General features: G+C 44.6%; 2 long non-coding RNA genes across 2 annotated transcripts; both read right to left on the reverse strand.

The window, feature by feature from the left end:
- Positions 1-323: 323 nt before the first annotated feature.
- On the reverse strand, positions 324-1708 carry LOC136373247 (uncharacterized). The gene is made up of 3 exons (XR_010745601.1): positions 1486-1708; positions 899-1009; positions 324-422 (listed from the first exon to the last, which is right to left on the reverse strand). It is a non-coding gene; the product is annotated as an uncharacterized lncRNA (long non-coding RNA).
- Positions 1709-1728: 20 nt separating this feature from the next.
- On the reverse strand, positions 1729-2784 carry LOC136373248 (uncharacterized). Its single transcript, XR_010745602.1, has 3 exons — positions 2734-2784; positions 2269-2447; positions 1729-1883 (listed from the first exon to the last, which is right to left on the reverse strand). It is a non-coding gene; the product is annotated as an uncharacterized lncRNA (long non-coding RNA).
- Positions 2785-12262: the final 9478 nt, after the last annotated feature.

Raw genomic sequence — 12262 nt, forward strand, 5'->3', positions numbered from 1 at the left:
AAGCTATCCTGAAAGGATTTTGAACTGCAACCTTGTGGATCCACCACCTAAACTCATTTCCCACTTCCTACCTTGGGCACCTGCATGGATTTTCCACAGGAACCTGGGACTCAGTGTCATTTGGTATCCAGAGTAATTTGGCCTTTAAGGAGCAAATTGAACTGGGATCCCTCAAAGGCTACAAGGCAGAAATGGGGATTTCTCTACAGAGAGAAAAGCTTTTCTTTCCAGCCTCTAAACTTTCTTTTAAGAGGTTTCTGTGTATCCTGTTCCTTCCCCTAGCCCTTGACAGACTTTAGGGACTGGTTGGGAATTTCCAGGAGATGCTAGCTCCTCACCTCCCCTGTTTTGCACCAGAGGACATTTGCCTGTTTCTGGAAATCCCTCTCCAGCTTGAGGAATTCTTATTGTCTCTTACGGTCCTGGCAAGGAAAAACAGTTGGAAAAGTCATATTTTCCATGACAAAGGAAAAGTTGCAGCCCCAAAATTCCAGCCTGAGCATCCCAAAGCATTGAGGGGCAGGAATTGCTGCGACACCAAACTCCAGGTGTTTGCTGGCCATTGCACTCAGCCACCACAAGCAGCCAGATTTTATTAACCTGCAGATCCAACATTCCTTTGGAAGTTTAAAAACCTCCCATGCTGAGGCCAAACCCTACATCTTTAAATCCTTCAAATATTGACTATTTTTGCTTTCTGCTTTAGAGCAGAGTCACAGCTATGGCAAGAGCTTGAAGATCTCCAGCCACAAACAAGTCCAAGTGGTGAAAAATGGCATCCACACGAGCCAAGCTTCTCTTCAAAGCATTCCCAGCTCTTCTCAGATGCTTCCCAGTTCAAGAAACTTTGCAGCAGCCCTTTGGAGGGAGGAACAGTGTGAGGGGCTTGTTTGCTCACCTTTTCCTTCAGCTGGGTCACTTCCTTGTCCTTCTGCTGCTTCCACTGCCTGAATTTCTCAGTGTCTTCTTTCATCTGACGCATCAGCTGCACCCTTTGCTGCTTTATTTCCTGAAAAACACCAGTGGCTGGAAGAATTATCTGGGATTTACATCCTAAAGAACTCCAACCTCCATTCCCTCTGTGCCTGCCAGGTGTGTGGAGTGGCAGGTAGGAATCTTACTGTGCTCCCACTCAGGACACTCTCAAAGTGCTAAAAAACAGGGATTTTTTTTTTTTTTTTTTTTTTTTTTTTTAGGCATAAAGGGAAGACCAACACAGGCACAGTTTAGGGAAACCAAAGAGGAATCAAATTATTTGACTGAGGCAATAAATTAGAAGTGCCAGAAGATACTTTGGACTTATTTTCCTCCCAAATCTCAGTAGTCACTTGCCTATTGTGGTCATGTAGCCAAAGGAATCTTGCCAAAAATTACTATTTTCTGTCCGACTAAACAGAAAGTGGATTCCTGTTTGGGATTTCTGGGATTCCTGCCTGGGAGCTGCTTTGCCCACACTGGCTCAAGCCAGAGGTGCCTGTTGGTTACCCTGATCTCCTGGTTCAGTTTGGACACTGTGTGCTCTGTGGATTCCTTCAGCTTGAAGAGCTTGGACTGCTCATTCAGCTTCTTCTTGAGTTCATTAATTTGTGTTTCCAGCTCCGCGAGCCTTTTCTGGCGCCACTCACTCAGCCTGGAGAGAAACAACAAATCCTTTCCAACTTCAGAGACGCCTCATAAAGAATGTCACCTCTGTCACCGTTGCTGCTGCTGAAAGTGCAAGACATTGGATTTTCAGACACATTAACAACCCCCAAAGCTGCAGGCAGAGTCCTCTTACCAGAGTCCTGGTTTATGTCCTTCTTTGCCATGTGTAGAGCAAGGACCAATTCCTCCTTTTCCTTTTGCAAATTGCTGACCTCCAATTCCAGATCCTTGATATTGGTCTAGAAAGGACAAGAAGAATAAATCTCCAAATAAAAACCTTGGAAAGACACCCTGAGGCAAAGCTTTAAGACAGAAACCTTGAAAAACCCCATTCCTTCACAGCAGGCTGCTAAACCACCTTATCTAAGAGCAGTGTGAGGGTCACAAGGGCTGGCCCAGCACACTCTGGAGCTTTGGTGGGCACAGAGTCACTGGAGCCACATCCTGACTCAATCATTTCAGAGATGAGAGATCCCAGCATAGCAGGGAAATCTGCCCAAGGGAGCAGGGACCAAAGCTTAAGGAATAGATCCAAATCAGAACAGGATCCTGAAGACAGATCTCCCTTCCCTCCCCAGCAAGAATTGGGGAGAACAAACTGACCAAGGAGGATTTCAGCTTTACCTGGTACTGGAACTGAATGGGCCCCAGCTGAGAATCATTTTGAGACATTTTCTTGGCCAGGGCCTTTTTGGTCAGGGCTTTGTTGAGCTCCAGCAGCTCCCTGGAGAGCTGTGCCTGGCACAGGGCATGTTGGGTGCTGAAGTAATTGGAGGCTCTCTTGGATGCCAGGCCCACTTCTGCTTCCTGCAGGAGACACAGTCATGAGGAGAGGCTAATCCAGAGCTCCTGAATTACATGATCTCTGTTTCTACAGAGCTTCAAATTCATTCTTATGTAAAAAATCAGATATGCAGAAATGAGAACAGGTTCTTGACCTTGAATGCATTGAGTTTAAAACAGCACAAACAAGAGTGATGATTTATCAAGCATTTGGGTTAGAAAATTAGGAGGAGGGAGCAGAGCAGATAAAAGTGATGAGGAGATAAAACCATGCCCCAGTGAGGTGTGCACTGCAGAGCCTCTCACTTATACCTGGAGAATCCTGTTCAGTTTGGCAGCTCTGCAGCAGCTTCTGTGATTAGGAGTGTTTTCACTCTGGTGGACAGAGAGAAGAAAATTTGGGTGAGAAGGGGAATATGAAACAAAATGAAGGAAATAAAGAGTCTGTTGGCACATTATGGCAAAGCATGATGTGATTCTCCTCTGGCCAGAACCTCTCTGGAAAGAGGAGACCATCATCCTCCTCCTCAAGGAATGTGAGGAAACTCCTCCTTGTCTAGTTGGAAAAGCCATTCCTCGAAATCTTCCCTGAACTCCAGCACTGGAGAGAACAGGAAAAGGAGAAGGAGAGAACAATGTCCAGTGAGGGAGTGTAGAAGATATTGGGACCCACAGGACAGAGTAATGTGAATTTAATTAGCACAGTTTGATAACCAAGATGCCTTGGCAAGAACAAACAGAGCTTTGAAGACTATAAGACTGGATCAAGACTGGAAACATGAAAAGAAGATTAAATCAACCTCTGCAAGCAAGAGATGTTGCAAAATGTATAAGTTTGTTTGTGTGATGTTTAACCTAATCATTGTAGTAAAAAATTACTAGCCTTCCTAGAATGGTATATAAGCATATGTAGCTCACAGTAAAAAACAGATTCTGGTCACCAGTCTTCCCCGTCTCTCTATCAACCATCGATAATTGGTGCCTCGTGTGAGGAGAGAAGGACCAGCTACCTGACGGCAATTGACAAAGCCTCTGGAACTGATTGTGACAGTGAGAGAACTGCGTTTGGGCCCACAATTGCCTGTATGCTGCGACATGACAGGTGAGCCAGGGGAACTTAACTATGGACAGAACATGTCCCAGGAGAGAGACATCTAAGAAACCATGCTCGCCCTTCTGAGCAAGCATGTCTCTTGTCTCTCCCATTCTAAAGCATGACCTTAAGTCACTTCTACAATGGGTGTCACGTGTGCTTCCTGATACCACCCCTTCTTCTATTTTTACCCTCAGCTACTGGGACAAGGTCAACGTAAAGCTCTACGACCTGGCTATGCTGCCTGGCCATGAGCCAGAGCTACGAATCCTTCCTGCTTGGAGGGCGGTCATGGACGTGATTAAAAAGCAGGAAGGGAGTGAGGCAGCCTGCAAGGCTACTGCTAAGATGGCCGTGGCAACCGTGCCGGACCGAAACCTGCCCAGGTCTCGCCCCTTGTCCCCCAACCACATGCCCTCTCCGATAAGTGCCAGGGATAGAGCCTGGTTGCCACCTACAGTCCCACCGCTATTCTGCCAGTGATCCCAGAGCCACCAAACGCTTATCCATTATAGCACTGAAGGGGAGCCTTTCAACCCTGTCCCCAAAAAAGATCCGGACTTATTCCCTTCAGGTACGTATAATAATTGGTTACGGATAAAAAAGAAAGCCCTTAAGGACAGAGACTTTGATACTGCAGCAGAAATTTTTGTAGCCTCTGTGCGACTCAGCCTGAGGGGGGGAAATCCACAATGGGAGCCCTTAGGCCACTAACAAATTAAGGAACTACGCTGTACCATGGCAGAATATGCAGAACATGGTCGGGGGTCCCCTTCAGTAATTTATTAAGAGCAACTTTCACTACTCACCTCATGACTCATGATGTTAAGCCTTTGGCAAATCTTTTGCTCACACCAACGCAATATGAAATATTCATGGCACAATGTAAAAAAAAAGACTGGAGAATTTAATTGTAACACATGCAGGACATGCTAACCAAGCCCTGGCTGCCTTAACTATTGACCACCTTGCAGGGGAGAGGGTGCATATGCTAATCTAATTTACAGAGTTTGAACATGGACAGATGTGATTTTATCCTGCAAGCTCCTCGTTTCCCCTCTCCTTGCTGAAGGTGCTGCAGGAAAACATGGCAAGCCTGTGGTATCATTTCAGTGTGGAAACTTAGGAATTCACCATACACTAAACTTCCACACCACCTGCCTGGAGCTGTGCAGAGTTTTCCAGCAGCAGCTTCTCCTCTGGGCTGATTTCCTTCCAAGATCCCTCATTCAGCAGCTCTGCTCTCCCCTGGGAATACCTTTAAGGTTGGAGTGACACACATGGGCTAGAAGAAGCTGTCTTCTGCTTTCACCTCTGTGGGGTCTTCCAGCTTCAAGGACCCTTCTGTGCTCCTCACATGTGGTTTCCTGAGGGGCAGCAGAGGGTGAAGATCTTGCAGAACATCCTTCCCTTCCCACCACAGCCCCCTGCTCTCCAGCTGGGAAGTTTTACACAGTACAGGATGCTGCAGTTCAGGCTAGGCCTCCATAAAATAGGGAATAATTAGAGCACTATGGGATGTCCCTGCTCCACATCTCTGACATCCAAGAGCAAAATTCCCACTAGGAACATCTTCCTCAATGAACATCAGTTCCTCATGGACCTTCCTGCTGCTACAACCCCCTCCCCAAACCATCCCTTCCATTCTTAAAAAGAAATCTGGGAATGAGTCAAGGTTTTGTGTTGTCTGAAGCCAACAATAACTTTAAATTACTGAGGTCATAAGGAAAATTGAAATTAGTTGTCCTCAGATTTTGTGCATGAGAAGTGGGAACATGAAAATCTCTGCTGTGAATCTCCAAATGTCTGTGCTGAAAGGCAGAGTCTGGTCCTGCAGTGGAAAATCGTCCTCAGTTACCAGAGAGGCACTAACTAGTGACATTCACAGAGCTTCAGCAAAGTGCACGTGCTCTGCCTGGATAAACTATGCTTGTGTGGGAATTATCCCTTCATCCAGCTTTGCTCCTGCCCAAATCCAGGCCCTGCAGCCCCTGTGGCCCCCCAGAGCCAGCAGCACTCACCAGGCCCTGGTCCCTGTTCTTGCATGTGGCCGCGGTGCACCTGCAGCTGTTGGTGCATCCCAACTTCTGCTTCCTGCAGCCACACTGCCTGTTGCCACAGTGGCCCTTGCACGAGCACTGCAGAGGGAAGGGGGATCTGATGGCCAGGATGTTCCGGGAATCCTCCAGGTCCTGCCCGCTGTCGCATCTCAAGGACAGTGACACCCCCAAGCTGCCCCTTGTCACATTTTGCTGCCAGTCCCACATCCCAGAATAATTTTCTTCCTAATATCCAGAATAAAATCCTTCCACCTACAGATCCGTCTTCAGCATCTACAGGATAAGTTGCTTCAGTTACTCAGTGCCTGACTTGAGGTTATGCCAACAGATCCCAGTTTCTGTGCCACACTTCGACAAGAAAAGGGAGTCCCCACCCCAAAAGCCTGAGGAATTTTCTGAGCCACAGGCTGATGCTCCAAACTGACACAGACAGATGGAAGCTGCGGCTCTGTCAGGACTGGAAACTGCAAATTCCCAAAGGAAAAAAGGGATCTGCAACAGGCCATCTTTTTTTGTTGTTGTTTTTTTTCCCTAAAATTGGCTCCCCGGACAGATCTGGCTGCTATTGGGGCTGTTCCTGAAGCAGAGGCCAGCTCAGACATGGGCAGCAGGACAAAACATGGGAGAAGGTGACTTGGACAGAGAAAACCTGTCCCAGGAAGGTGTTGCTGACTGCAGACAACCTTTGCCATGTCTGCGGGAAGGTCCCAAATATCCCCAGGCACCCAAATAACTCATTTGTGCGACTTTGAGAACAGTGGAGACACCACACCTCACAGCTCCGTACCCAGTCCTTGGACACAGCAAGTGATTCCCTAACAGACACTGGATCAAGGGCAGCTGGATCTTACCCCCATGAGGTTTTTCCTTGCTCCTCTGCCTGCTTTCCCAGGAAGCCAGTCGGGATCCTCCAGTTCCCCAGGGTCAGAGAGCATCTCTTCCACATCCACCTCAGGGCTGGTTGCTTGGGGCTTGGCCGTGGCCTGCTGGCAGCTCTTGGGCTGCAACACAGGAGCATGAGGGGTTAGGACACCAAAAATCACACAGATTATATTTTATTAATAATTATTATATTTTAATACGGTTTCATTATGGTTTATTAAGGTTTTCAGAGTCTCTCACAGGCAAGAAGGTTGTGGGGTGAGGGAGGGGAAAAAAAAGAACCAACTGGCAGGATTGAAAATTCAATCAATTTAAACAATTAATGACAAATCCTTGGAAGTCTGAGTTGTCACATCACATGACAAAAAACAAGTGTCACACTCCTGTCCAAAGAGTTTTAAATCATTTCTTCCTCCCAGCACTAAGATTTGGCTCTTTGCAAAGCAGCAAAGTTTGCTGTGACACACGTGCCTTGCTCCATAATTTAAAGACTGGGAATGCTAAAGAAAAACAATCTGGGTTGTGAAGGAGGATACAAAATCAGAACTACAGTGAGGAAACAGGTTTGGGGTTTTTTTTGCCTTTTTTTTTTTTTTTTTTTTTTTTTTAAACCAAAGAACTAATACAAGTTATTTGAGTCTTCTGGAAAGGACTGAAGGGGTCACTTCAATGAGCAGAACTTCAATGAGTAGAACAAGTGTCTGGTAAAAGCAGCTTGGGAGAAAGAAAAAAACACATTGTCAATAGCCAATATCCTTGCTGTTATAAATGCCTATTATAAAGTTGGCTTTTCGCAAGATGTGTGCTATATGATTAATAACTTTATGGTAAGGATATAAGTTTTTATTTCTGCTGTTAGTAAAGAAAATTAGGCATAGTGGTAGTAGTGATATAGTATGCTTAAACTGTCTGTTTGGCTGGGATAACATCCAGTGAACATGTAAAGAAGACCCTGCTATTGATATACCAACTATCAGCATCTACCATCTGAAGAAAGCATGGACCAAGGCCCAATCTAGAGGTGATAATGAAGACACAGCCAAGAAACACACATGCTCTAAAAAGGCGGACCCAAGGAGGGGCCACGCAAAACAGTTCCTGGAATATGGAAACTAGTTTTATGGAAAAATATGAATATTCAACAGATTGATACAATAGAAAGGGTATTTAAAGAAAGTCTCTGAAATAGCAGGTTGTGGACTTGGCTAAATGCCAAGTCACCCAGCTGGCCGTACTTTGCTTTTTTCTATCTCCTAATTGTCTTATTTTTTATTATTAAACCTATTTCTTAAAATTTACATAGAAAGTGTACCTTGTTTTTCACAATTAGGAAATTAACTTCAAACTCCTGGTCTGAATTTAAAAGCTAGTGTAAATGTGACTTGCTCATGCAGTTTGTGGCTGACAAGCTGATAATCCCCAGGAGACCTAGAGGGTAGTGATGATGGGGATGTGTGAAAACTTTTTAACAACTGTTTGTACACTGGTACAGGCTGTATTTCTATGTGTGCAAAGTGAAAATGTCAAATACATAACCCTGACTTTCTAGATGTTCTCGATACCTATGCTAGATGAGCACATAGGCAATTTCCAAGTAGAGGGGCATATTTTAGACCATTACTGTGCCTGAGGACACAAAGTATTAAGATATGGAGAATGAGACTCCATCTTAATCTGCATCTGTTCTACAACTTTGCAGTTGGTGGATTTGGATCAGACTGTTGTGCAGTTTTTCCCTTTTTATCATGGAGCCTGGACAAGGAAAACAGCTGTTGTTCTTGTCCTGCTATCTGCCTCTCTGGCTCTTGATGCTAGCAGTGTTCTGAAGTACTTGAACTGTAACATCATAAAATGCTTTAAAAATAAACTCTTTGCATTGATAGTTCCAAAAAAAATATCCATGAAACTAGTCTCCTATGATTTGTTAAAAAAATATGGATATTGATCTAATACCGATATCCAACTAGTCTTCATCTATCCAAGCCGCACAGCTGGTGTCTCTCAAGACTAAGCCATATGCTTTTGTTAGTGAGGTTAAGGCTGCTACTCGTCGTAGCATCTTCCAATTCCAAACAAGTATTGCAACAGATAAAATTAAACTTATACTAACTAAAATAAGCAACACAACTATGGGGTGGACTAAGGTTTTTAGTATACCAGTTGCTGTTGGAGACCACCCAAAAAGAACATCCCACCAATGATGAGACAAATGTTCTTCAAACCTTTTAAAAACTCCTTTGATGGTCTCTGTATCATGGTGAATTGTAATTAATGTCTTTTTGCCCCCTTCTCTAATTTCCTTTAAGATTTCTCTCAATTCGGGGTGTTTCATCAATTGAGCGACTAGAGTCAAATTCATTCCTATGGGCACAGGCAGTATCTTCTGCACAGTGGTTAGGCTGGTCTTTATATATTGTTGTGATACTACAGGTGCTCAATAGGAAAAATCACATTCCTTAATTCTGACAAAATTGCAAACAATTTGGCTGTCTATTCTTATGATGGGGCACGCTGTCCTTAGACACAACCTTGTCCTGTATATACCAGTGAAGTTTTCTGTTCACCTGGATGCGTTTCAAAGTGACAAATATTTTGATCTGTATCCAAGCAAGTGTCTTTGACACCTTCTAATGTCCCCTCACATATGTATCCTAGTTGTCTCCTCGCAGTGCAGGGCTCTAGATTAACAGTTTGCCATTTTCCTTCAATTTCTCGTGCCCACATCCTGTTCTCAGAAGGGTACAATACAGTTTCCTCATGGTTTAATCCTAAGGGGACTATTGGATGTATCAGGTCCACTGAGGCATCATGTATGGTTAAAACAAAGGCTGTCACTATACTAGTCACACGGTTATAGGTGAAATTGACCAACACCCACCAAGACTGAAGCTCCTTCTCCATATCAGAAGCATTATCCCAAACAATTTTGCAAATTTCAGCAGGGAATGTTCCCTCTCCACCTTCTCTGATAACCGCAGCGGCCACTGATTGCATCCACAGTTGTGCCTGAGTACATCCTAGAGCCAGCGAAATGTTTTCACTAGCTGTACCCAGTGCATTAATTATTACCTCGTGATCTCGCTCTTCTGTATTTTCCCAATCTGGTATTATTTGGGTCAGTTTCCAATGATTGTTACTTAGTGAGAGTAGAGAGGATTGCAAAGGTTGTTGTAGTTGGACTAAATCATTCCCTACTGAGGCTAATTTATTCATCAGTACTTCTGAATCTATGGTATTTAGTATTCCTAATCCTGTTCCTAGCAACCCTGTAATATCCCTCTTACTTCTAACATCAGGAGGCATACTTTTTTGGAGCCAAGTAGTCCAGTCTGTAAAGGAGTTCTTGAGAAATGGAGCACATTCTGGTCTAACGTGAGAAGCATTTACCTGTACTCCCATTTCTATTCGTTTTAAAGACCACTTTGGGTTAATTATCACTTTCTGAACTCCTGTCTTTTTAACAGCATATGGCCCAATTTTGGTAATTACAGGAGTTATCTGTTCCTCTACCTCTGGGATAGCTGGCACCTGGTTGATCACAGCCTTTTTTGGCACTGGTGGAGTAATCTTGGTCTGGTCCTTCTGGAGCTCAGTACATACTTGAGTGATGTTAAAGTCAATGTCATACCCTCTTATTGCACACCCCTCTATTTTGAGCCTAAACTGTGGACATTTACTCAAGCATTTCTCACAACATTCAGGACTAATGCGGATGGATCTCATGGGTGGGTGGTAAGCCTCGTGGAACCCATCCTGTACGAATGCATATTTACATCCCCAAACATTTCTTCCTTCCCACAAGCTTGCATTCGTGACTTTTAGCATCTTATTTAGAGCCTTACGAGAGTAAGCATCATAAGCTCTCCCTTGACACCTATTTATCTCAGTCACATTGTATCTGTGAGGTACTGCATTGACTCTCGTTATGGTTAAGGGAATTACTGCAATAATTACAACTTTCCACATAATGCCCATTCTGTTAATACATCTATTCGTGATTCCGAGTGAGCTTCAGCTTCAGTTCATTATCGCCTGCTGTGATCTTCCAGATTCCTTCTGGGGCTTTCTTCACTCAGGAGTGATGGATCCAGGCCTACTGTTCCTTGACCTTGATTGCAGTGAAGGTAGTAAGAAGCACCTGGAATGGTCCTTCCCACTGTGGTTCCAAGGTCTTTTCTGCAAAAGACTTAACATATACATAATCCCCAGGTTGTATATCATGTACTGGCCCATCTAATTCCCTGTTTTGAGCTCCAGCCACATGTTTCTCAATTTCTCTGAGTTGTCTATTTAGTGCCCCTACTTGCATGGGTGTTGTTCCTTCTTCAACTGCATATGGCCTTCCATATAATATTGCAAAAGGGCTCAGTTTCTCTTTTGCCCTTGGTTTTGTCCGAATTTGCAATAATGCCAATGGGAGAGCCTGGGGCCAAGGCAAATTTCCTTCTTGCCCCAGTCTCACTATTTGTTCAAGTGGTTCATTTTTCCACTTGGCCACTAGATTGAGGGTGATATGGGGTGAAATACAGTGTGGTCCTCTATATGAGGATATGGTGGCTGGAACTCCAAAACGAGGTATTATTTCTTGCAACAGTGCTTTGGTTACCTCTCGGGCCTTAGCTCTTTTAGCAGGAAAGGCTTCTGGCCATCCTGAAAAAGTATCAGTTAACACCAATAGGTAACGATATCCTCCCCTCCTGGGCAGCTCTGTAAAGTCAATTTGCCATTGTTGCCCAGGTCCACAGCCTTTCCCAATTTGTCCCACTTTAGGCTTTGGGGTGTTTTTGGGATTAGTTCAGAGGCAAAGACTACACTGACAAGTTACTTGCCCCAGTGTGTTTTCTTATGTTCCCTCTGTACTAATGACCACAACAAATAGGAGGGTACTACAAGTTTTCCTTCTTCTGTCACAGCCCATCCCTCCTGGTTATAACTTGCCTTTTCTGCCTTAATAAGTCTCTTATCCTTTTTGTTGTATATTGGCTTACCTTCAATAGAAATCATCAGTTATCTTACTTTTTGCTGCTTCTTTTGCCTCTCTATCGGCCAGCATGTTCCCCTCTTCCAACTCCGAGCTCACTTTCTGGTGTGCCTTGATGTGCACGATGGCTACCTCTTCAGGCAGTTGCACTGCATCTAACAGTCTCAATATTTCTTGTGCGTGTTTAATGTTCTTTCCTTGTGAGTTTAACAGTCCTCTCTTTTTCCAAATGGCTCCATGTGCATGAACTACTCCAAATGCATACCTTGAGTCTGTATAGATGTTAATTCTTTTTCCTTTTTGCCAGCTCCAGAGCTCGAATTAAGGCAATTATCTCAGCCTTCTGTGCAGAGGTATTTGTTGGTAATGGTTTGGACTCTATCACCTTTCTGCTTGTGGTAACTGCATACCCAGCATGTCTCTTTCCACTGATGACATAGCTGCTCCCATCAGTCATTTTCAAGCGGGGTATCTTTCAGATCCAGGCGACTGGAGTAGGTGGCTTCAATGGTCTCCAGGCAATCATGGATCACTGGTTCTCCCATACTGCCGCTGAGGAAGGAAGCTGGGTTCACAATGTTAGTTACCACAATCTCAACATCATCTTGTTCCACCAGTATAGCTTGGTACTTCAGGAATCTCTGTGGGGAGAGCCAGTGCCCCCCCTTTCGTTTCCAGGACTGTAGACACTGTGTGAGACACTAGCACATCTTCTGACCCAGGGTGAACTTGCGTGCCTCTTGGATGTTCACTGCCACTGCTGCGACGGCTCTGAGACACCCTGGCCACGCCTTAGCTGCCGTATCCAGCTGTTTAGAG

Source organism: Sylvia atricapilla, chromosome W (genome assembly GCF_009819655.1).
Source record: "Sylvia atricapilla isolate bSylAtr1 chromosome W, bSylAtr1.pri, whole genome shotgun sequence".
NCBI classification, from domain to species: Eukaryota; Metazoa; Chordata; class Aves; order Passeriformes; family Sylviidae; genus Sylvia; species Sylvia atricapilla.